This window comes from Acinonyx jubatus, chromosome B1, assembly GCF_027475565.1.
Source record: "Acinonyx jubatus isolate Ajub_Pintada_27869175 chromosome B1, VMU_Ajub_asm_v1.0, whole genome shotgun sequence".
Taxonomy (NCBI): Eukaryota; Metazoa; Chordata; class Mammalia; order Carnivora; family Felidae; genus Acinonyx; species Acinonyx jubatus.
The window spans coordinates 25194064-25220779 of record NC_069382.1 but is presented as its reverse complement, the minus strand read 5'-3'; the positions used below and the strand labels follow the sequence as shown (position 1 = coordinate 25220779).

Sequence of the window (26716 nt, the reverse complement as noted above, 5' to 3'; positions counted from 1 at the left end):
GGAAGAGAGACAAGAAAAGAGAGAGAATCCCAAGCAGGCTCCATGCTGCCAATGCAGAGCCTGACGTGGGGCTTGAACTCATCAAACCGTGAGACCATGACCTGAACCGAAACCAAGAGTCAGGTATTTAATCAACTGAGACACCCAAGTGCCCCAAGAAGTTTTTTTTTAAAAGAGGTGATCTGATTTCCCCCGACTATGGAATTTGCATACCTTTCCCTCTTTCCACCACCCTCTGCCCTTGTCTTTCTCATCTACTGCTCCCATTAATTTCTCAACCTTATGCAGCCTGGGACTGGCTCCTGCTAAACCGAACTTTTCTCCCAGGGCATACCAATAAACAACTTGTAAAATGTGGTGCCTTTTCTAGGCTCTCACCCAGCCCAGCCCCTTGGCATCATTTGAGAGTATTGTTAGTTTCGGCCTCTCTCACGTTCCGTATCCTGACTCTTCTTGTTCTTCTCTCTCTTCCATAATTCCTGCCTCCTCCCAGTCTTACTCTTGACCTCATCCAGTTCCATGGGCTGCTGCTCCAGCTGTATTCTCTTGACCCCCACATATACCCCCCCTCTCAACTCTCCTCCGCATTTTCTATCCATATTTACAAACACCTAAAAGACTGCTCCACATGGAAAAATTCCAAGATCCTCAGACTCAGTATGCTAAAAATTAAGTTCATTACCATCTGGGTTTTCTGTCTCCCTGGGTTTTCTGTCTTACTTCCTGCATCCACTCCACTAGAGACTCGTATGTTATTCTTGACCTTTTCAATTCCTAATTGCTAGGCATTTGGCAAATAACATTATGTTACTTTTATTTTTGGAACTTTTTGTTGCAAATGGCAGAATCTGAACCCAGGTTCAATAAGAAAACGGGATGTTCTGGCTTGTGGAACCAGACCACAGAAAGGGTAGTTTCACGTGAATGGTACCAGATTTCTTTCCTTACCTCCGATCTCAGCTTTTGTTTGTGTTTTTCTCATTCTTCCAGGTTTCTTCATGTGAAGGGGGGGGGGGGGGCCATGGTCAGCAGCAGCTCTGAAGGCACACCCTGTTAACAAGAATGGGAAGAGACCGTTTATATGTGCCAGGCACCATCCTGGCACTTCAAAGCCCGCAAGTCAAGAAGAAAGAGAAAAAAACATTCTCCACTGCAAATTTAGAGAATCCACAGACAGAGTCTACAGTGGGCCGATGTAAGTCATGTCCCCACCACTAGAGCAATTGCTGGGTCAAGAACCAGTGGAGCAACCGCCAGACATGGACATCTGACTACACACTGGTGAGCTTGGGTATTTCGAGTCGGAAGAGTCCAATGAACCACAGCAGGTCGAAAACATGCAGGGCTAGATTTGGGGGTAAGAAACTGAAATGTAAAAACTCGACAGTGCTTATTAAGGTCCGCAGGGCTTCACATTATCTTACAAAAATTAAGGGGCCAGCAAGGAACGGTATCTGAATAGGTGTTCCATCCACCAAGGGAAAACAAAAAACAAAAAAACCCATGCAGAAGAGAACCAAAATGTTCCTCAGAACACAGTTTTTGGAATATACTAAAATCCAAATAAATGTGTCCCCAAAGCCCCAAATTTTATGCCAATAGTTCCTAGCTCCTACAAGTATAGAATACCTTTTGAAATTAAAAAAAGTTTTAAACTTCTACATAATAGTGATTATAATGATAAATCGCACAGTGATGATGAGACGGGATGGCATGCCTTTGTACAACATCACCTATCCAGCCTACAGGCAGGTTTCATCTCTTGGACTGAGCCTGAGGGCCCATGGAGGCCTGTGGTCATAAGCTTTGGAAAGAGGTATTGAAATTGATATTACTGATAAAAATCTCAATTATGCCCCCATGTGATGTCTGTTTTTAAACAATCTAACTTTCCAGTGTCCCTTTTTTTTTTAATGTTTATTTCTTTTTGAGAGAGAAAGAACACGAGTGGGGGGACGGGCAGAAAGAGAGGGAGACACAGAATCTGAAGCAGGTTCCAGGCTCTGAGCTGTCCATACAGAGCCCGACGTGAGGCTCAAACCCGTGGACGGTGAGATCATGATCATGAGCCGAAGTCAGGTGCTTAACCAACTGAGCCACCCAGACACCCCTCCAGTGTCCCTTTTTAATAAGGTAAATAGTTGCCAATTTCACCTGTAGGTAACTGCACAAGTTAACTTGATGCTGGTTGTTGTCTGGGCCTCCATGATACCACACATAAGGGCTGACATTTCTTGTCGTGGTTGGTATTCCCTCTATTTTTCATCTGTTTCTGCCTCTATAGTTCCTCTGATTATTGACTTCTCGTTCACCAGATTTGTAAACATAATGAAGCCTAAAAGGGGCGCACATGAATATGAATTCCATGGTATGTATTAATTAAGCCTCCCGCTGTAATATTTTGGGGAGGTCTTTCTCCCAAGAGTGAATGTTGCCACCCGACAGGTGTGTGATGAGATGCTATTTTCATCTTCCATCGTCTAAGGTTCAGGATGTACCTGGAAACATCCTAGGGGGTAGGGGTGCCCCACATCGCTGTTGTGAGAAGCATTCCTCCACGCCCAGCTCAGTTGGACTTAAGAATGGATGAAAACAAACGTTCAAGAATGTTTGGTTTCCATGTTAAGCTATGTCATCCGTTATCTTCCTTTTGCCTTTAAATGTGACCCAAAGACCTTGCAACAAAATGGAATGCAGCCTTGTATGAAATCAACTTAATCTCTTATTTGTGATTTATCACAGAATACTTGTCCTGAGTATTATTAGGCTGCAACGCTATTCTATTTATTTTGTAGACATTTTTTTAAAGGAAAGGAAAAGCCACTTGAAGTTTGATGTTAAAAAGAGAAAGCTATACAGTGTGTTCTACATTTGAAATTCCACACGCTGTCAATAATCTGGATTTTCCCTGTAAAGAGAGACATACATCCTTTTCCTGATTTCTCCATTTCAGTGTTCGCTTTTACTATATGCCCAGTTCCCCTTGTTCAGTTAAATGTGTGTGAAGTCTGAAGCTTTCTAAGAAATGCCCTGCCCCAGCCGGGATCAAAGGGAATTTTTCTGGAATGGGATATCAGTAGCATGGCTCCCCTGGTTCGCTTTTTCTCACTCCACATTTTTTATTGTCAGCAGTGAATACCTTTCAGAAACAAAGCCACCTGCTATCAAATACAAGATTGCTGAGTCTTTGTGTGTACGTGCGTGCGCGTTGGGCTGGGGGACACTCAGTGTGTGTGTTGCCGGGTGGGAGTTATTTACATGTCTGACTCTCTTCAGGCTATTGCAAACTGTTCCACAAGCTGGCATTAACCTCCCAGGAGGGCGTGAAGCTCCAAATGGCCAGGTCAGGGAGTGACCACTCGGTCACCTCTCCATAGGAAGGGTCAGAAGTCATGCCATGAAGGCTCTCGTGCTGAGAGGCATCTAGCTTAGCAGAGTGAACATTGACCTGTGGCGGGGGGAGGTCAGGAGATCCTTGCCTTTCTTAACTGTAAAAATAGGGGCACATGACAGTATCTTTGGGAGCCTCAGTTTTCTTATCTGTAAAGTGAAAAGTCTGGACTAAATCAGGGGTTGCCTGCCATTTGGCTGCATGGTAGACTCACTTGATTTTCTTTTTCTAACAGTGATGCAAAGGTCTTACCCCAGGCCAGTTAAATTAAACCTCTGGGGGTGGAACCCAGACATGGGTATTTTTTTCTCAAAGTTCCCAGGTGAGTCTCCGTGCAGCCAGGGTGCAGAACTGCTGGGTAAGGGAGCTCCAAGGTCTCTCTAGTGCTAGCACCTCTGGGGCCTGCTGCTGTCACCTCAGGGCCCCCTAGTCAGCTAAGTGTCCTCAACTATATGTCCTGCCAAGCCCACCCTTCCAAGTGCATAGCTTGGTAGGGCCACAGCTCCAACAGGATCTGCAGAAGCAGTCAATGTAATTAACCAGAATACCCAACCTGAAGAATGAGGAGTTTGACAGAGGGGAGGGCAGGATCTATTGTTAAAAGGGAATCATCATGGCTCCTAGGAAAACTGCAGACCAGCTGCAAAGCCCACTCTCGTTTCTCTTGGAACCCTGCACGGCAAGCTCATTTGCCTCTTCATAACCAGCTCTGACTTCTCTTGTGCAGCGCAGCGCTGTGCTGCAGAGATAAACTAATTTAATCAAGGACGGGAGCTGCATTTTGATCTTGCAATCATGTCACATAATTCCCTTTCCCAGGGCAGCGCCACACCTCTCTCTGCCCAGTTATCTTATCTCTCAGATCCCTTTTCCCCTCTTATTCCTTCTTAATCTATCCATCCCCACATCCCCTCATCCACAGATCTGCCCCACTGCCATGTGCCCCCCACACCCAAGACACGATTTTCCTTTGTAAGGTCCCATTTTTCCCACTTCTTCCCGCTCCTTTATTTCCAGCCAATATTGCTGGGCCACTGATGGCTGTGAGGATGTGAAAATCTAAGACACAGGCATGAATAATGAATTGGGAGAGCCAGACTGAAGTCAGTCGGAACTGAGAACAGCATTTCAGAAATGCAGCCAAGTGACTTAGCAAGAAGTGATATCACGTTACTGCAAACCCCAAAAGCTTCAGACACACTGTTAATTATGAGAATGCAGTTCTGAGTAAGAATCTGCAATTGTCCAAAAGCAGGCTAAATCTTCATACTCTGGGGCTAAAGCTGGGAGTTCTCGAAGGTGCAGAGATGCTTACTCAACTCTACTGCGCTGGCTAGCCAGTGCAATGACCATCTAGTGGCCAGCTTGCTCATTCCAAGAATAGCACTGTCACACCAGACAGGATGCAGCTGGACAGGGCGAGGGGATGGAATTTTTTTTTAATTTATTTGTTTATTTTGGGGGTGGGGGGAGAGAGAATCCTAAGCAGGTTCTGTGCACTGTCAGTGTAGAGCCTGACACAGGGCTCGATCTCACAAACAGTGAGATCGTGACCTGAGCTGAAGTCAAGAGTCTGACACTTAACCAACTGAGTCACCCAGGTGCCCCTAGAGGGGATGGAATTGAAACTCCACATAGCAGCCAGGCCAGGAAGCAGGGAAGTGGGGGAATAAAGATCTTGAGGTTGCCAGAGGGGAGACCGGCTGGAGATTGGGAAACCCAGGAGATTGTCTGTTGTTCTTCTCAGCCATTATAAGCCAACCTAAGGCCCAGTCCTCCGCTCAGGTGTGCCTGGTCCTATTTAGTCGGAATAGGGATTCCCGTTTAGTCAGAAACCTCCTTTTACAAGCAATACTTGGTAGATGGGTCTGTGATGCCCAAGGTCCAACCTGGGGACTTGCCAGAGCTGGCTAGTAAGCAAGAGGCCTGCAGGACAATCCTAAGTGGCTTTCTTGCTGTCCCTTACATCCCCTCCCATCTGTCCCCCAAATGTAGCCAGACATGTTGTTGTAAAATATAAACCTGGCTATCCCACTCTGTTGCCAGAAACTGTCAGTAGCCTGTCAGCTCCAGAACAGAGGCTAAATTCCTAATCATAGCATTCAGGGCGTCTGTGACTTGGCCCAAGCTTCCGTCTCTAACCCCACTTTCCAACCAGTGACTTGACCTGACAGACCAGAGATGCTGGATGCTTTCTCTGTGTACTCTCCATTGTTCCTCTCCTGCATGCCTTTGCCCAGGCTGTGTCCTCTGCAGAAATTTCTCTCCGCCCATCTCTGTCTGCTGTATGAACACGCTTAGGAGCCCACTTTTCTTCCAGAGCCCTGGAATCGGACAAACTCTCCTCCCCTCACGTTCCCATCGTGCCCACTGCCCACTTGACATTGAGGGATCTCTTTGTGAGACTAGAATGGACCCTCTGGGGGCAGGAACCTTGTCCTGTTCACCCAGGAATGTTCCTAACATCCAAGACAACGCCTGGAATACAGTAGACATTGATTGATATTTATCTGGAGAATGCCATCTGGAAAAGAGTTGGAATGTAGGATAACCGTGCTCCAATCTGACAGGCATGGATATTCCCTAGTTTCTGCTTAGAATAGAGGTGCAGAGGTCTGAGCAATACTCTTCTTTCTCACCCCTCGTGATGGAGAGAGTTCCCCAGCACGTGCTTCCAATTCCCCCCCTCCCCATCCTCATGTGCTACCACTGTGATCTCATGGTGTCAGCGGCTCCCAAGTTCCCAGGCTCTTCTCATCTTTGTGGGGCCTTAACAGGCAGTGGAGACATGCCCAGGTGACTCATCTGTTGCCAGTGGTGAGTTAAATCTTCCAAGCCAAAGCTTACTTCATTTTCCCGATGTCTGAGTCACGGAAGAAACAGGTAGAGCAGGTATGAATCTCTGTCTGCAAATCTGAATGTGCAAAAAAAAAAAAAAAAAGTATCTTGATTTTTTTTATAATTCAATTGAGTTTCTATTTCAAGTCTCATTTTTTTTTTTCTGAGGGTGGCAGAGTCAGTTTTTCTTCCTCTCCCTTTTCCCTAACATGGCATCTAAGCACCGAAGGTTTATGTGGTGCCTGAGTGAAGGCATACCCGGTCCTCATCCTCAGTTTCATCTATTCATTCTGCTTCCTGCTGGGAAAGCCTGTCCCTCTAACATTACTGCCCACCCACATGGATCCTGAGGCGGCCTCGTTGGCATCTCCTGTGCTGCTCTTAGGGCCGTGACAGAGCCCGGGGAACTCTGTAGGCTGACCGAGGCCACATCTGCCAAGTCAATGTGAGGGTTGGTCGGTTGGTTTTTGTTTTTGTTTGGTTGGTTTTCGGTTCCAGCATCTCTAACATTTGACCTGGGAACCAGGGCTCGTGGCCTCCTTCCTCAGAGACCTACCAGTATCTACGCTTTCCTTACTCTCCCGGTCCAACTCCATCTCATCCCAGACTGTGACACCTTCTCCTAGCCAGTGTGTACGTAGGGGAGAAGGGAGGGATACCTCCCTGCTACTCCTCTCATTTACCTCTGTCCTGATTTACCTCTGTCCTGTTTCCATTTCCTCACGGTCAATTCTTTTGAAACTCATAGGCCACAGAGACTTTTTTCCTCTCTGATCTTTCCTGTCACATTCCTTCCCTGTGTCAGTGATCACCTGCTACAGTCTAGTTACTGAATGGAGAGAAGGGGTAAGATCTAAGAGGGAACTGGTGGGAGAAGTATCATTAAGAGTGTTTGCGGGGACATGGCGTCTGGGTGGCTCATCGGTTAAGCATCCAACTTCAGCTCAGGTCATGATCTCATGGTTCGTGTGTTCGAGCCCCACATGGGGCTCTCTGCTGTCAGCGTAGAACCCACTTCGGGTCCTCGGTCCCCCACTCTGCCCCTCCCCCACTCATGCTTGCTCTATCTCTCATAAATAAACATTAAAAAAAAAAGAATGCTAGCAAACATGAATGTAGCATTTACAATGAATCAGGCACTGTTCTAAGTACTTTCCGGACATTACCTCATTAAGTCCCGGCAGCCCTATGAGGCAGATAGTGTTGTCATTCCCATTATATAGATGAGGAAACGGAGGTGAAGTGGCGACAGATCATAGGAGCTGAGACTTGAACCCAGGCAGTTTGGCTCCACTGTCAGTGTAGAGCCAAACTCGCACACATCAGTTCCCTGCCACACATCTTATTCTTAGCATAGAGCTGTCTTCCTTGAAGATGTGTAGGAAAAAGAAAAGTTTTAAATATTATGATGGAGCCTTCTCTGTCTATTCAAAGTGCTTTTGCTGGGATTTAACAAATTTTGATTTTCACGAGACATCTATCAGTCATCCGAGTGGATGTCAAAAAGGGAAAAAAGCCTAAAAGTCTTTAAAAGTAGAATCTCCCAATACCACTGCCTTCATGTGCCTGGAAGCATTTCATCACGCCCTTCAGCCGTGGGGTAAGAGTTAGAGGGCTCGACCTCGGAAAACGTGTGCCAGTTCCTTATATTGCACTCTGCATGCCCCTGACCATTCTATCTAAGATGAAAATATGAAGATACCCAAGGAAAAGCACTTGTGGGCTTCTAATTCCTCTGGAACAAACATTTGTAACATTTTTGAGGATCACAGACTTATTTGCGAGTAAGAAATATCTCCCCACGAAAACCAAGTGCATAGAGCCAAATGCATATATAATTTATCAGAAAACCACGGGGAAATCACTGAGGCCCATACTGTGTGTGAATCTTACTGGAAGGGAAGTTCTGTACCTTCAACACCTAGCAGAGAATAAACTAATAGAGTTGGGCCCATCCTGCTCCCATTCCAGTCCCCCCGCCCCCACATCCATAATGTCTCCCTGTGGTACCATAAGAGACAGAAAATCTTCCCCTTCCTTTTTTTTTTATTTAAAAAAAATTTTTAATGTTCATTTATTATTAAGAAACAGAGAGAGACAGAGCATGGGCAGGGGAGGGGTAGAGAGAGAGGGGGACACAGAATCTGAAACAGGCTCCAGGCTCTGAGCTGTCAGCACAGATCCTGATGCAGGGCTGGAACCCATAGACCGTGAGATCATGACCTGAGCCGAAGTCAGACACTAAACCAACTGAGCCAGCCAGGGGCCTCTCTTCCCCTCCCTTCAGTGCACCCCAGATTCTCTGCAAATGCTTGGTGCTAATGAGGACTTTGTCCTTCTGCATTGTACGCCTGTGCATTTGCCTCCTAAGGAAAAGCACTGGCTGTTGGCAGGAACTGATTAGAAGTGGCCACTCTGATTTTTGGACAATTTGGAGGCCACACATAAAACTCTGCATGCCCCATGGGGGCCAGTTAGGGAAGGACCAAGCCTCTTGGTCTCTTCACAACCCATAGAGGACTCTTTCCCAGCCCATTACTGCAGGGTAGCCAGTCCCCCAACTGGTCTTTCCCTTTTCGGGAGGGAATTCAACACATCAAGTTTTAAAATACCTTCTCAAAGAAAACCATTAATGGGTTTTCCAGTACCTCAAGAGTATCATGGAAGTGCAGTTAACTCAGCGTCTCAATTCTCTAATCAAGCAACGGAAAGAGTGTTTGAGTCAAGGCCAAACATTATTCTTTCATGGAAGGAAACATGTAGATGGTTCAGGATTAACTCTGTGAGCAGCACAGGGCCCTCTGCAAGAAATAATTGTACCCTACATGTGCAAACACTTACATGATTATCATTTGTGCTTCATTGGTCTCATGCCACCAGGGTGACTATTAAAAATAAGGAGGGCAAGTATGGGGCACCTGTGTGGCTCAGTTGGTTAAGTGTCCGACTTCGTCTCAGGTCATGATCTCGCAGTTCATGAGTTTGAGTTCCACATCGGGCTCTGTGCTGACAGCTCAGAGCCTGGAGCCTGCTTCGGATTCTGTGTTTCCCTCTCTCTCTCTCTCTCTCTCTGCCCCTCCCCCACTCATGGTCAGTCTCTCTCTCTCTCTCTCTCTCTCTGTCTCTTTCTCTCTCTCTCTCTCTCTCTTTATTTCTCTCAGAAATAAACATTAAATAAAAAAAGAATTAAAAAAAAGAATAAGGAGGGCAAACAAAGCAGACAGCTAAAAGATACTGGGACATGAAAATAGTATTTTCTTCATTCTCATTTCCCATTGCCTTTCCTCTAGTTTGGGGTGGCATGATGTACCCTTTTCATTCCTTCCTATCAACCTTCTCTATTTCTTTGATGATTTTTTTCTTATGACCTATTCTTGCTATCAAGTTTTAATATCTGAACTGTGTTCGTGGATGCGCATACCATGAAAAAGGCTAGTTTTGTTTCTCTGAGCCTTTGTGACACATACCCATCAGTAACTATTCTAGACATGTTCCTTGTTATAAGTATGTTTGTGATTATATAAATTTCATGCAAGGAAAACTGTACTAATACATTCCATATATTATAATATACAACAAAACTGAATTACGAAAGGGTGAGATGAAATAATTATAAAAGAGCAATAACATTTTATTCCCTCTCCTAACAGATTGCCCATTGCCCTTTGGGAAACACAGACATAGTGTATCAAAGCAATTAAACAGAACAAAATCCTCCAGAAGGTTTTAGGTTGGATGGCACTGCCTCAAATTGTAACTTGTAATACTCCTGTAACACCCTCTATTCATATAAGTGAATTCGTAAGAGACTCTATTGTAAATAGAATGTTTGTGTCCTCCGAAATTCATATGTTCAAACCCTAACCCCCAGTGTGGATGTATTTGGAGACGGGGTCTCTAAGGAAGAAATTAATGTTAAATTAAGGTAGTGCTCTGATCCAACTCTGGATTAGATAGGTTTTGTGTCCTTATTAGAAGAAACACGAGAGAGATCACTCTCTCCCTCTCTCCCTCTGTGTGTGTGTTTGTGCTCATGCTAAGGAAAGACCATATGAGCACAAGCAAGATGGTAGCCATCTGTAAGCCAGAAGAGAGTACTCACCAGAAACCAACCCTATCAGACCTTGATCTTGCACTTTCAGCCTCCAGAACTGTTAGAAAATAAGTTTCTGCTTAAGCCACCCAGTCTGTGGTATTCTGTTATGGCAGCCCAAGCTGACTAAGACACTCTGAGAAAGCATACCAGATTGTTCCTGTGCCCTGAAGCCTATAAACGCGCGCGCATGCGCACACACACACACACACACATGCACACACACACACACACACACTCGTATATAGTCATTCAACATAAAGTTAATAGTTTCTTCAAAGCTGGTCATAAAATTAGTATTAGGTAACAAACTTCAGGAGTGTCAGAAATATGGTGGTATGGGAAACTCACACAACATCCCCCTAACTTGGGCAAGTGGAGAAATGCAGAGCCAGTGAAATCCTGGTGCTGTAGTCTCAGTGTAGACCCTCCCTTTTCCATCAGATATGCACCAGCTTCGCCAGTGCACTGTGTTGCGACCGCCCCCATTATCATGGTTTTAGTATGTGCTTCAGACAGGCAAGAACTGAAGTGTCTGTGGGAATTAATTAAAAAGTGAAGCTCACTTCTTGAGAATTTTATGGACTGCTGTTTCTTGACATAATTTTGAAGAGACGGTATAATCTACTTTTCCACTGAAAACAGCAAAGATAGATGTTATTTTTGTTTATTTTTTTAAAGATGAACCTCTTGCTAAATGCACTCATGAGCAAGTTAGAAAGGAAAAATCAGTTGAAGGTAAAAGTTAATTAAAAGGAGAAATACATATAGGTAACCAAACACAGAGTCTGGTGTTTGCTCTGGGGTAGGGTATGAAACTCTGATGACTTTGAACTCCTCTTTTTAACAACTATGTAATGTGTAAGAAATGAGACAAATCCTTGGGCCAACTGAAGACAAAGGTCTGAAAGGAAAACACATAAGCCATGTAGAGACATAAGATAAATAAGAAACCACAGAAAGGTCTACTAAAAAGTACTTGTTTCCCTCAGCCTTGAAGCTAGGTTGAAAGAGAAAATCTTTCTCCTGAGAATTCATAACTATAATCCAGTTTTTCATGGGAATTTTCAGCCCAGATTCACAGTACTTCAAGTCTAGAATTGATTTTAAAGTAGCCCTTGGTTGAGAATGCCTTATTGGTAGTAGGTAGAATTAAATGTGTACTGTTTTTGAAGGAACTTACCTTCAACCAAAGCCTCAAAAATTACTATGGGTAAAATTCCAGGGAACATAAGTCCATATCACAGCAAACACATAAATGAAAGGCATCAGAAATGATGGATTATAAAATCAATCAAGAGGATTCAAAAGGCTCCAAAAGAATGTCTAAAAACAAAAATAGAGCAATTGAAAGTCAGAGCCTGATATTCAGGTTACACAGCATAGACACATTTTAAGACTAATTGTGAAATGGAAAATAATGTAGCAGAAATTACCCAGAATGCAGCATAGAAAGAAATGAGGTGAAAAAATTAAAGAGTGATTAAGAACCTTATAATATAGAATGAGTTGTAGAATTACAAAATCAGTCAAAATTTTGGAGGGACATAATAAAGAGAATAGAGAAAAGACAATATTCAAATTGAAAATGGCTCATTATTTTCTGCTACTGTTGAAAGATTTCAATAGTCGAACTAAAAAGATGAGCACATGTATATACACAATGGAATGTTACCCAGGCATTAAAAAAGAATGAGATCCTGCCATTTGCAACAACATGGATGGACTTAGAGGGTATTATGCTAAGTGAAATAAGTCAGCCAGAGAAAGACAAATACCATACGATCTCACTCATATGTGGGATTTAAGAAACAAAACAAACAAACAAAGGGAAAAAAGAGAAACAAACAAAAACCAGGTTCCTAAATACAGAGAACAAACTAGTCATTGTCAGAGGTGATGTGGGTGGCGGGGGGGGGGGGGGGGGGTGGTGAAAAGAGAAAAGACATGAAGAGTACACTTACCTTGATGAGTAATGTATAGAATTGTTGAATCATTATATTGTACACCTGAAACTAATATAACACTGTATGTAAATTATACTTCAATTAAAAAAAGAAAATTTTAAAAAGAAAATTTTTGAAGAAAATTAAGTTTTTAAAAATCTACAACTATACATATGATAATCAAACTGCAGGAGGGGAGTGATGAGACAATCTTGGAGCAGCCAGAAACAAAAGATCATCTGCAAAGAAGTGTCACCCAGCAACGACTCTGTCACCTGATTTCTTAACAACAACAATGAAAATCAGAAGACGGTGGAATATTTTCAGTATGCTGAGAAAAAGTTAACTCAAAAACCAAAATTTTATATCCACTATTTATGAGTCAAAAATGAGGATGAAATAAAGATATTTTGAGACAAAGAAAAACTAATAGGGTTTCCAAGAAACAGACCCTTGCTACAAGAACTTATGAATAAGCATTTTGTATAGAAAGAAACTAATCCTAGACAAAAGGCTTAAGATGAAAGAAAAAAACGCTAAGTAAAGAAATTAGTAAAATTGTGGGTATACATAAACATGTAAGGTGGAAAACAATGATTATAATATAGTCTTTCAGAGTTTAAAAAAAAAACTAAAATACGGTAATGGTGTAGAAGTAAGGAGGAGATTATTGGAGTTGAGGTGTTTACAGAGCAAATAGTTTGTGTGGATGGTAAAGATGCTGACTGATTTTAAACTTTAAGTCTCAATTCATATTAAAAATTTGCAAGGTAACCATTAAAGGAGAATAATGCATATATTCAACAATTCTACTTTTAGGAATTGACAGGAATAGCAACAAATTGGAAACATAACTGGCTATCAGTAGAGAATTGGTTAAAATAATCATGGGTAGTAAAATACTATGAATAGAATTCAGATAATTGAATGCTATGTAGCCTTTTAAAAAAATGCAATTGCTGTGGAGTGCCTGGGTGGCTCAGTCGGTTAAACGTCCAACTTCAGCTCAGGTCTTGATCTCATGGTCGGTGAGGGTGAGTTCGAGCCCCGCATAGGGCTCTGTGCTGACAGCTCAGAGCCTGGAGCCTGCTTCAGATTCTATGTCTCTGTCTCTCTCTCTCAAAAATAAATAAGAATTAATTTTTTTTTAAATAATAAAAAATGTAGTTGCTATGTATCTATTTCTTTGGAATAATCTCTAAGGTAAAAACAAAAATGGTGTGTATCATGTATACTGTATAGGGTTTTTTTTTTTAAAGAAGGGACAAAAATATGTGCATACATTGTGCTTGTACTTTTCATAGGATATCTCTGTAAGATACATAGGAAATTCACAACAGTAATTGCCTCTGGGTTAGCTTTTAAGTTTTCTAGTGCATATTCAAAAGGAAGATTTCTCTTAAAAACTTATAAAAGCAATAGAAAAACCATACACAGAACCCTCATACACACATACACACACACTCATACCCAAATACAGCAAGGAACCCGTGGCAAAATACACTTTCTTTAAACAGCAAAGGAGTAAAACATCTAAAAAAGCACTCAGACTTTCTCTTTTCTCATATATAATGATAGAGCTCTAATCCTTACATTTGCTGGGATGCCTGGAAGGCTCAGTCAGTTAAGCATCTGACTTCAGCTCAGGTCATGATCTCTTGGTACATGGGTTCAAGCCCCTCATCAGGCACTGTGCTGACAGCTCAGAGTCTGAAGTCTGCTTTGAATTCTGTGGGTGTGTCTTTCTCTGCCCCTTTTCTGCTTTCTCTCTCTCAAAAAAATAAACATTAAAAAAAAACGAAACTTAGGGGCACCTGGGTGGCTCAGTAGGTTAGCCATCGACTTCAGCTCAGGTCATGATCTTGCAGTCCATGGGTTCGAGCCCTGCATCGGGCTCTGTGCTGACATCTCCGAGTCTGGAGCCTGCTTCAGATTCCTCCCTCTCCCTTTGCCCCTTTCCCGCTCACACTCTCTCACTCTCTGTGTCTCTCTCTCTCTCTCTCTCTCAAAAATAAATAAACATTAAAAAAAATTAAGTCTTTCATTTGCTACAGAGTATAGTATGAGCATTTACTCTTTCACTCTTAAATCCTGTTTGTATACTTTTTGAAGGCCTGACTCAAGTATATTATTTCCTTTGTAGTTCTTGAAATATTTTTAGTGTAGGCTTTATATATAGTAGTTTAATAAATAAATATGTGAGGTACTGTGTATCATATTTTATGGATTTGAAGTGTTTATGCTACCAAACTGATCTGAATCATGTTAATGAGTTTTTGTAACATATGAAACTCAATGGGATGTTATATGAATTTTGAATGGCTTTAAAATTTGAAAGTCCACTTGTTTCTTTCATTGTCTAGATTGCTTGCTCAATTTGACACAATAGGAAAGACTTACTTCAGGCATTTAGGAAAGCAAACACCACACTACAAAATTGTTTTATAAGCAGCCATATTAACGTGTTCTTATGTCTTCATTCTGTGTGACCTAAAAGCCAGCATGTGGAATGCATTCCGCGATCATGTTTGTATATATCACATTCTTAAACTTTGTCTCAAATGAGGAACTCGGGCTGAAGGCCAGATTTGAGGACTGGAGGGGGCTGTGTGTGGTGCTGGCTGTGCCACGGAGGGGAAAGCATTAATCCCAGACACCAAAGCCAGCACTCATGGGGGTCTTCAGGAACTCCCGAGTTGTACAAATCAGTTGCAGCTGGAGGTACAGAACCGTGTCCTTGCAGTACATGAGATGAGTGGCTTTCTGTGTCCTGAAGTTATCTGGACAAAATCACTTTCTTAGGCATTCATTTGAATTTAAAAAAAATTTTTTTTCATGCTTATTTATTTTTGAGAGAGAGAGAGCGTGAGCAGGGGAGGGTCAGACAGAGAGAGACACACAGAATCCGAAGCAGGCTCCAGGCTCCAAGCTGGCGGCACAGAGCCCAATGTGGGACTCGAACGCACAAACCGTGAGATCATGACCTGGGTCGAAGTTGGACGCTTAACTGACTGAGCCACCCAGGTGTCCCTATGCATTCATTTGCATTTTAAACAGAAAGACATCATCAGTGAAGACAAGCATGAGAAGGCCCCTTTCAGATATTTATGCTGGAGTGATTGTTTCTCAAGTGTTTCAGGGTTTTGGTTTTGGTTTTGGTCATAGAAGCGTTTCTTCAAATGAAAGCATAGGGGCGATTCCAGTGTGTAAAATGGGTGAGTTGGAAATGGGGGGTAGGGACAGCCCAGGACCCTAATTTCCAACTCCTAGATCTAGGGGCTCCTAGCCAGCAGTGTTCCTCAAGCTTTATTTAGTGTGTGAGAGAATCATCTGGCAGTGGATAAAACATGGGCTGGTCAGAACATCTGGGTACGTCTGAGAGTCTAAATCTCAACAAGCACCCCAGGGGATGGAGAGGCTGTGCCCCGCCACGCCTCACAGTCATGTGGCCACAGTCATATGACCATGCTCAGCAGAGCCCAGGGTGAAAACTACCCTGCAAGGGGATCCAAAGTGAGTCTCACTCTTTGATTTACTCATCAAGTGATAACAAGCACAAGATTCTTGATCACTTTGGTTGATTTTCCCACGATTTCCTAAGCCCCACAAACCTGAAGCGGCATCTAGATTTTATCAAGCTGGTAGAAAGAATTCCAAGAATTTGTTGATTTTAAAGCAGCAACAATGATAGATGCAGAGGCTAAAATTCCATCTCATGCCCTTTCCCAAATTATCTCAATAGAAGTCAGGAGAGCAACTTCTAGATCGTGCAGAACTGGTAAGGACAGCAGCTGAAGCCCCCAAAATAGCTGAATCTTGTTCCGAGCCCAACCAAGGAATTCCTCCCCAACATTTGACTTCAATGGATTGTTTTGAATGCACAGCTGTCTGGGTGATGTGACACTGCCACTCAGTGCTGAAACAAAGGGTCTTAGACTCTAGAAACTGTGGTCATTGGAGACCCTGCACTAGACCAGCTACTTTCTTGTCTAAGACATTGGACACTGGCAAAATCTGTATATCCAGGAAAGGGGAGTTGTACAGGGCAGGAAACACGTTTCTGTTTCCCTTTTGGAGGTGGTAATGCATCACACTTGGTGCCCACGCTGCCTCTCAGATTAGACAGTAGAGAAATTACAGGGCAGGAGCCAGCATATGTGTCTTTATCTAGATTCTCTCACAGCATTTTCTTTACAGTGCTTGATAATACCAGGTGATTCTGTCTGGGCAGGAAAAGGCCTGGGGGTGCTAGCTAAGATGTGCGAGATCCATTTTCCTTCAGAAGAAATCAAGAGCTCACTTAGATATGTCGACAGAAGTTGCAGGATCTCAGTTTTACAAACATAACACCTGGGACTAGGTTTGGCCCAAAACACCAACAAAAAACAACTAAACTGTGGGAAATTACCATCGGTATTTCTCTAGGACCTGAAATTTCCTGAGAACCTGAGAACCCATTTAACAAGATACTGTATAATTTGCTCTTTTTTCATAAGGATTGTTTATTCTGCAAAGTGCTTCAATTATTGGAGGAAACATCTAGATAAGAAAGATGATTATCAGGGTGCCTGAGTGGCTCAGTTAGTTAAGCGTCTGACTCTCGGTTTTGGCTCAGGTCGTGATCTCACAGTTTGTGAGTTCGAGCCCCTAGTTGGGCTCTGTGCTGAAAGTTGTGGAGCTTGCTGGGGATTCTCTCTCCCTCTCTTTCTGTCCCTCCCTGGCTTGTTCTCTCTCTCTCAAGAAATAAATAAATAAACATAACAAGAATTTGTTTTAAAATTTTTTTTTCAACGTTTATTTATTTTTGGGACAGAGAGAGACAGAGCATGAACGGGCGAGGGGCAGAGAGAGAGGGAGACACAGAATCGGAAACAGGCTCCAGGCTCTGAGCCATCAGCCCAGAGCCCGACGCGGGGCTCGAACTCACGGACCGCGAGATCGTGACCTGGCTGAAGTCGGACGTTTAACCGACTGCGCCACCCAGGTGCCCCAACAAGAATTTTTTTAAAGGCAAGGTGGGGTGCCTACGTGGCTCAGTCAGTTAAGCATCCATCTTGGACTCAGGTCATGATCTCGCAGTTCGTGAGTTTGAGCCCCAAGTCATGCTGTGCACTGGCAGCTCAGAGCCTGGAGCCTGCTTCGGATTCTGTGTCTCCCTCTCTCTCTGCTCCTCCTCAGCTCGCACTCTGTCTCTCTCTCCCTTTCTCTCGTTCTCAAAAATAAACAAGCATGAAAAGAAAAGATGATTATCAAGTAGTAATCTAATTTTTAAGTGAGAATACTGGAACTGTAATATTACAATGAGCATTAACCTTCATAATAGTTACTCTAGAAGACCATACCTATATTTTAATGAAGCTGCCATTTCTCAAAATATTTCTGGACTCCTATTTTGTGAATTGCCCTTAAATCAGGTTAGGAGCCACACAAGAAAAAAAGTCTTATTACAAGAATATTTCTTAACCTTTTAAAAGTACACATTTTTTGAAATGTGTAAAAAAAAAAGATCACCAGCTATTCTCTATCCTACAGCCCATATCACTGATCATATCACCCAAGAAAGTTTAAATTTAAAGTTTATTTTTTGTTGCTTATTTGGTGAAATCAAGATTTTCTTTTCCTGTTTCCCATCCGTGAATGCATTTTCAAAATACATCACCAACACGCCATCCCCAGAATTTTTATTTCCCACTGAGAATCACTGCATTATATTTTAGTAAAAACTTATTTCTAACCAAAAAAGCAGCTTAATACTCAGTTTGATTATTCCTTTTACTCAACAGCCTGCCTCTGAATGAGGCCTTTTTCAAAACTCAAATCCATTTTGAATAGGGAGAGTTTGCCACCCTAAAATAAGAGATGTCACAGACTTTGAGGGCAATTTCAGATGGATTTGTAGAGACTTTTCATGTTGATACTCAGACAAAGACAATACCTGTTTGTGTGCTCAAAATCTAATAGGTTAAGAAGTTAATCTTAACAGTCATTATATACTGATTACAGTTTTTGTAAAGAATTTTTTTAATTTTACTTATTTATTTTGAGAGAGAGAGAGAGAGAGTGCAAGTGGGGGAAGGGGCAGAGAGAGAGAGAGGTAGACACAAAGAGTCCCAAGCAGGCTCGGAACCGTGAGATTATGACCTGAGCCGAAGTCAGACACTTAACCAACTGAGCCACCCAGGAGCCCCTACTAATTACAGTTTTTAAACATAGGGATGTTTTATAATACAAGTCATTATAGATTAGAAGCTATGATGTACAGCCAGTCTGATCACCAGTTTATTAGACATACAGTGTATTGATTGCAGACCTCAAAAACCAGGCATTGAAACATTCATATATGTATAACATAAATCCATAACCAAGAACTAGATATTACTATAGAAACAAGTGGTTTGTGTGTGTGTGTTTTGAGAGGTAGAGGAAGAGGAAAAAGATACATTCAAACTTACTTCAAAGACACTTTGGAAGCTGACCACTTCCAAATAAACAATGAGAAGAATTTGATCAAAGAGAGAAGTTTGCAAACTACTTTTGCCATTAATGCAGCTTGGATATTTGCTTTTATTTACTAAAAATCTGTGTCCTGTCAGAGTCATGTTTAAAATATTTGCGGTTTGAACAGGCATGGGTAATGATGGGATATAACTTTTTAGTGAAAGGAAAATCATAGATGTGATATTCGCTTAAGGACGAAAAAAACTACCACATCCGTCTCAGCCTAAGGAAACCGGATGCTGGTGGTGGTTGTGGGAGCGGCATTTTTGTTAGTGGGAGTGATCCCCCAACTATTTCTCATACCTTTCTCCCAACCTGTTCCTCTGAAGCACACGATGTGATTTCCTGAAGCTTCCTGTCATTTCATAAGCAAAAACACAGTTAATGAGTTACTTATGTTTTGAAAGAAGAGAAGAAAATAAGCCAAAGTGAGAGACCATGTATCTTATGAGAAATAATACTGTTAGTCCATAGGGAACCTGGGACCAGGTCTTCATTTCCAGATATAGTGCTCCAGCCATATAAATGCAATGTGACATTCAGTGGTGTATCTAGGCTCATTTTTCCTCTGGTAAAGGTTACAAAACTGTTCATTTTGAGGTGCTGCTGTGGGTTTCTCGTGAAACACATTTTTTGTCAATACTGGAATTAATATGAATGTTCCAGAAATTAAACAGGTAAAACAGAAGACAACATGGTATTTGGTTCAGATCCCAGCTCTCCCAGTCTCATGTTGTAGAAGTTGAACAAGTCAGCCTCTCTGAGCCTCTATAAACCATTTTTACTCAACACTATGGCCCCAAATGTGGGGTTTCCACATTAAGCAATTCTCCAACTTTCCAGACACCAAGTGGGTGTCCTACAATTTAACTCAATTATGACACTAGCTACCCAGAGATTAAGGGTTCAGTCCCACAGACCTGTCCCCTACGGCAGCCTCCCATACTTCTAACTGATTGACTAGCTACAAAATTGAGGATTTCCATACTCCTCTTCTTGGGTTCTGTAATATGCTAGAATAGCTCATGGAACTCAGGAAGGCACATTACTTACCATTACTGGCTTATAAAGAATACAACTCAGGAACAGGCACATTGAAGAGATGCACAGGCCAAGGTATATGGGAAGGGGCCTGGAGCTTCCATGCTCTTTCCAGGTGCACCACCCTCCCAGCACCTTGATGTGCTCACCAACCAGGAGGCTCTCTGACCACCCTCTCCCCCAACATAGTTTCAGGATCTTTATGGAAGTTTCATTAAATAGGCATGATTGATTAAAGCATGGCCCCTGGTGATTACCTCAATCTCCAGCCTCTCCCCTACTCCCCTCCCCTGAAATCAGAGAGTGGGGGTGAAACTTCTAACCCTGTGATCATGTCTTGGTCTTTCTGGTGACCAGCCCCCATCCTGGAACTATCTAGGGGTCCCCAACCACCATCATCTCGTTAGCATACAAAACACATTCTTATCACTCCAGGGATCCCAACAGCTTAAAACTCTTTATGTCGGGAGTCAGGGACTAAGACCAAATACTGTAACAAAAGATGCCTTTATCACCCCTGTGGCTCAGGAAATTACAAGTGTTTTAGGGCACGGTGCCAGGAACTGAGGACAAATACCAAATATGTATGTCTTATTATATCACAGCCTCTGTTTCTCTGCCTGGGAATAGGATTATGATTAATACACCACATAGTAGATAAGAGGATTCAATCTGGCACTTGTTAGCAAGCACCTGCGACTGACAGAGTTCTCCTTTGGTGGCAATTACCTTATTTTTCCCTGTTCAACAAAGACACAGTAGCCACTCCCTTTGTGCCAATCTCTGAGCTGGCCACTCGGAGTGATACCGAAAAGGGAGCAGACAGGTTGCAGTCTGACAAACACCGCAACAGAGCTGTGTGGGCCCCTTAAGGGGATAATTCTTCACCACAGTAGAAACTTAGTTTGTAGAGCGGCTGGGCATTTATTGTTTAAGTGTGTCAAGTAGCAGAGTGTCTCGAATGTCGATGATTAGCTTACTTCCACTCAGAATTTAGAGACCCACTTCATGTATTTGTTTAGAGATCAAGGCCTGTGATACCAAGAATGGAAATTGAACACAGTTCTCCTGTGCTAACCCTTTGAGGCTAGTCGGAGCTAACGTCTGCCTAGTCTTTTAAAATGAGCTGTTTTATATACCTCAGCGAACAAATAAAATAAGAAAGAAACTTCTACCAGAACACTGGCAGAAAAGCATTATTCAAATGAGGTCAAATGTTTTTAAAGCGCTTTATGAACGGTATGGTACTCTACAAATGTTTGGCAAGCTTCCACCTACACATTTTATTACCTTTGTTATTTTAGCATGAGTTATAATCGAAGGTTTTAAGATTGTAAGAACATAAGTCCTCCACCTGCACTGAGGATGTTTGAGAGGGAACAGTGAATGTGTGTGCACGTGAACACACATACACTAAGGGCTGAGAAGAGAAAGGCGTCGTGAGGCTCCCACAGACTGTTGTTATCTTAAAATATTTAAAATATTGTTCTATTTTGAAATGCTAGGGTTTTTTTTTTCCAATTAAGTATGGAAGTTGCTTCCGATGAGCAATAGCATACTTTCATGGTAGAAATTTTATAGAAAAGTGTTAAGAAGCTGATGAAAACTAAGTGTAGCCTCTGTGTTCCTGGCATTCCAAACTATGACCTTGAACTGAAACAAGTTACTGTCTTCATACACCCAAGACATTAATGCACGAGCCCCTCCCCCAGGTTTAGTTACTGGAATATGGTCCCCTCCTCCCCAGCACCCACATACATCCTCATCCCATGCCTCCCAGCCAGTGTGAGGTGTCTCAAGGTGCAAAACGTATGTTCTCAGGGACAAGTCTGGTTTTGCTCATTTCTTATTTCTTGGCCTGTGGCCTTTACTGCTGCTGCCCCGGGTCTGGCACTGGTCTCGAGGCAGCCAGTTAACCCGCTGCCTGTCTGTCTGTCCCCAGAGCCATGGAGGGAGCCACTGTGATCCAGAAGGCCAAGTTGGCAGAGCAGGCCAGGGCCGTGACAACATGGCAGCCTTCATGAAAAGCGCCATGGAAAAGGGGAGGAGCTATCCTGTGAAGACTGAAATCAGCTCTCAGTGGCCTGCAAGGGTGTGGTGGGTGATCAGAGCGCTGCCCGGAGGGATCTGCCCAGTGCTGAGCAGAAAAGCGATGAAGCGGGCTAACAAGAGAAGGACAGGGAGGTCCAAGTGTCCTGGGAGAAGGTGGAGACCGAGCTCCAGGAGGTGTGTGACATCGTGGAGGACCTGCTGGACACCACCTCATCAAGGACACTGGTGACGCTGAAAGCAGGCTCTTCCACCCAAAAATGAAGGGTGACTGCCCCACTATCTGGCAGAGGTGGCCACCAGTGATAACTAAAAACATTTCAGCATCTCTGCTCTGTGGGCCTCCCGGGAGGCCATAGACATCAGCAAGGAGATACTGCACACCAACCCCATCCACCCGAGCCTGGCCCTGAACTGTTCTGTCTTCCTCTATGAGATCTCCAAAAGCCCAGAGGAGATGGTCTCACTGGCCAAGAGCACCTTGGATGAGGCCGTGGTTGACCTACACATCCTCACCAAGGACTCCTACAAAGATAGCACCTTCATCATGCAGTGGCTGCAAGACAAGCTGACGCTGGGGCGCCGACAACATCAGGGAAGTGGGGGTGAGGCTCTTGAGGAGCCCCATGTTGAGCTGCCCCTGCTCCCTCCCACAGAGGGGACCCGGAAGGGGTGGGAGACCCCCACCTGTGAACCACTTCACTGCTCACCTCCTTGACTCTCTCCTGCCCCTGTTGCTTCCGGATCTTAGGAATTGAGGAGTGTCCCACCCCTGTGGCTGAGAACTGGACTATGTGTGTGGGAGAGGCTGGAGATGAGTGTGTGTGTGTGTGTGTCCAAGAATCAGAATGTGAGGGAAAGCATGCCTGTTGGCATGTGACCATGTTTCTCCCCAATAAAGTTCCCCTGTGACAAAAAAAAAACAAAAAAACAAAAAAAAAAAACAGCTCTTCTAGGCCAACCATCTCTGTAGGCTACAGGAAGATGGTTCTCCTTAATTCCCTATAGTACATCTATACATGGTATCTAGTTCACTGGAGGCCAGGCTCTTAATAAGGCTTAACAGAGGACTTGGTCACAAGCTAAGTGAAACTCACAACAGCTTGTAGAATTTTACACTATTGGCATTTTAGGCTCAACCCAACCTCCACACCTTGGCTTGGGTGCCATACACCTTCCCATACCTCAGAGCCCAGGCCCAGCTCAGTTCCCAGAAAAAAAGAACAACCTCACCTGGCCAGTCCCAAACCCACCTTTTTCCTGTCCCAGGAAGAGTGACCATTGTTTCTCCTCTTTGGGGGAACACCCACCCCTTCTTCCAGAGCATGGCAAGGCAATCACCGGAGCCATGGGCACTCTCCCGGGGGCCAGCACAGGTCACCTTAAATAACAGCTCATCCAGGCGACAACACAGGCTAGGCTGCAGGGACCCCAGGCCCAGCCATTCCTTTTCTTATTCCTTCCAGCCCCAAATGAACAGAGGTTCAGGTAAGCTTGTTTTTCCTGATGAAGCTGGTTCTTGCTCCTTATTTTTTAAAAGCAAATGTTTAGACAACAAAGTTAACATACCTCCAATGAACAAAAGTAATATTCTGGAAAGTTTTGGGGGACACCGTTTTCTATCTTTTTATAATAGATATATCTATTCCCCATTGAATATCTGCTCACCATTGCCAAGCACCTAATAGCATCACCTGAAGCATCAGTCCCTGGATTCCTTCTCTAGAGTCCAGTGTCCCTTTGACAAGGGGCAGTCATTTGTTTTATAACTAACATGTTGAAAGGTCCTACTGAACAGTCCTCCCACCACAGGGGAGACTCCACCCCAAAGAGAGCTTCCATTCCTCAAAGTGACTGTTTTGCACATCAAAAGATGGAGCCCAGTGTCTTAGTAAGTGTTAAGATTTTCATCTTTTCAACCTTTTTACTCAATCATACAACTCTAGAGCATTCTCCTACAAAGTCCTCGACGTTTTGTGGCAGTGTTAGAAATAAGCATCCCCCACTGGGGACAAACTTAGACAACCATGGGGTAGACGGTCATCCAAAGAGTCAGGCAAGATTAAGTCGGAAAGGGTTACAAAGCATTAATGCCCTTAAGGAAGCGAATCCATTTGTGAATTTGCTAATGCCAGCAAGTCCTCTTTCCCATCACCATCCCCAAAGATAAGAGCAACAACCAACCATTGCCTTTTCATCCTTTATGGGCATAATTTTACACATGCAACTTCATTAGCTGTTTGGATAATGCGGTGGGTGCAAAAAAGCCCATAAAACAACAATATAGTAGATCCCTTGAAAGTGTAGAGCAACTTAATTGTTTTCAGCAAACCCAGAATGACAAAGGGGATTATAATTTAAGTTGTACTGATGGCATATGTGTTAGACAAAAGCTAGTAGTTGACTTTGGTGGTTATTATCCTCCCCTGCAGTTTAAATTACTTTCTCTCTAGGAGCAAAAGAGCAGAAAGAAAAAAAAAAATTCTCACCTTATGTAAATGCAGTTCTCCAAATAGACTCGTTTTGCAGACTCTGGAACCGCTGAGGGAGATGTGGTTACACCAATCTAAAGAATCCTAGAATTTTAGAGATGTGGCCATAAATATCACAACCCAATTTCCTTGGTTCGTGCTTCCTAAGCTGACACGCGTATGCCTCGGTTATGCAGGGAGACACCAGGGATGCCCCAAGGGAACTCCAAGATAAAGAGCGACAGTTATAAGTCCTAACACAAGGGAGGCACTGGGAAAATACTTGTTGGATTAATAAATCTCTGTGGGTTATCAGTTTTGCTGGTTGTTAAGTAATTTAAAACATTATTTTAATATTAAAACAAATCTGTACCAAGCATGAACATGAATGTAGGCAGATTTTAAAAAATCATCTGGGCAGTGAGGGATCCCAGGGATGGGATGCAGAAAGTAAATGTGTGACAAATTCACTGAGGGTATGTGTGCTGGGGGTGGGGCGGGGACGATGGGGGGTGGCACTGACCTTAGTAACTTTGGAAATGAGTGGCATCTGTAAGACCAAACACAAAGGAATCTGTACGTAGGCTTTGTGCTTTAGTTGATAAAGTTGCTTTCCATAGGAGTGCAGATTACCAAGAGTTACTGCTAAACATAGTGGAAATGAACAAGTAAGTGAATGGATAACCAATGATGGGAATCAGCTTTCTCACTGTCGGAAGGAGAGTTGACAGATAAGCAAAGGGAGAAGGCTAGAATGATCCCTGTGTTAGTGGATTCACATTCACATTCACATGGAAACACTGTATGAACTTATGTTTAGCTGAATATAGGTATAGATGTATCTGGATGTACTTCTGGTACATATGTATGTGTAAATATTTATAGACATGTGTACAGATAGGAGTTAGAACATGCACATATATTTCCTTGCTCTGTCAGCTGAGAGGACCTAGAAGCCAGCACACCTAGAACTCAAATCTTGGTTTCTTATAGTATTCTCCAATAAAAGGAACCAGGACTCCTTGGAGAAATGGCTGATTCTAGGACCATGGCAGGAAACACACAAGATGAACCTGGAGTATTTTATAGTGCCAGAAAGTTCAAAAAAACCCCAAAAAACAAAAAAATCTAGAGAAAAAAGAAACCCCCAAACAAAACCCCACAATGATAGGGGTATGTCAAAGGGACACAGGAACCAACTGAAAGAACTCCTAATTGAAGCCAAAATTAGAACAATTTGAGCAACAAAATAAAGTAGAATTGGATTATAATCTAAAGTAAAAAGAAACAACATATCCATAAGTGTATGCTACTATAAATAAATGATTGAATAAATAAATTGGAAAAAGACAAATCTCAATAATTCCAAATAATTTCTTTTTTTCTTTTTTCTTTTTTTATTCAAAAACACTTTTTTAATGTTTATTTATTTTTGAGAGAGAGAGAGTCAGAGCATGAGCAGGGGAGGGGCAGAGAGAGAGGGAGACACAGAATCTGAAGCAGGCTCCAGGCTCTGAGCTATCAGCACAGAGTCTGATGCGGGGCTTGAACCCATGAACCATGAGATTGTGACCTGAGCTGGGGTTGGATGCTTAACCCGCTGACCCACCCAGGCGCCCCCCAAATAATTTCTGTACTCTGCCTTCACGGAGGTGGAGCTTGAGTGTCCACTTCTCAAATATGGGTTGTGCTTAAGTGACTTCCTTCCAGAGGGTATAGTATGGAAAAGAGTGGAGAAGTATAACTTTGCGGTGGGGAAAACTGATAAACAGCACCTCAGCCTGGAGAGCAAGGTCAACAGCAACAATGATAATATTGATTAGTATGTTCTCTGGATATGATGTGATGGGAGGTGCCCTTTATCTGTGGTCTTCCTACCAGAAACCCATAACCCCAGTCTAACCATGAGGAAAACATCAGACAGACCCCAACTGAGGGAAGTTCTATTAAATATCCGACCACCAGTCCTCAAAATGATCAAAGGAAGGTCTGAGGAACTGTTAAAGTCCACAAGAGCCTAAGAAAATTTGACAACTAAATATCACAGGGTATCCTGGACAGAATCCCAGAACAGAAATGGGTATTAGGTAAAAATTAAGGAAATCTGAGTAAACTACATTATTATTAGTTAACAATAATGTATCCATATTGGTTCATTAATTATAACAAATGGACTTGCTAATGTAATGCTAATAATAAGGGAAATTGGGTACAGGGTGTATGGGAACTCTCTGTACTGTTGTTGCAAGTTTTCTCATCTAAAACTGTTCTCAAATAAAAAAAATATATTAAAAAAAAAAGTCTAAATAGGTCATGGGGTAAAAAGCCAAGTATGAGGAATCTTTAAAGAAATAGGTTGAAGTCAGGCAGAGTAAAGACTATGCCAGAA

General features: G+C 42.9%; 1 protein-coding gene and 1 pseudogene across 1 annotated transcript in view; both read left to right on the top strand.

Annotated features, from left to right (window-relative positions):
* Positions 1-26716, top strand: part of PRAG1 (PEAK1 related, kinase-activating pseudokinase 1) — a 108981-nt gene that overhangs the window by 3132 nt on the left and 79133 nt on the right. Inside the window, exon 2 of the mRNA XM_053216365.1 lies at positions 991-1281. The gene's annotated coding sequence lies outside the window, so the exon portion shown is untranslated. The remainder of the gene's footprint in view (positions 1-990; positions 1282-26716) is intronic.
* LOC128314356 (14-3-3 protein sigma-like) lies at positions 19746-24710 on the top strand (annotated as a pseudogene).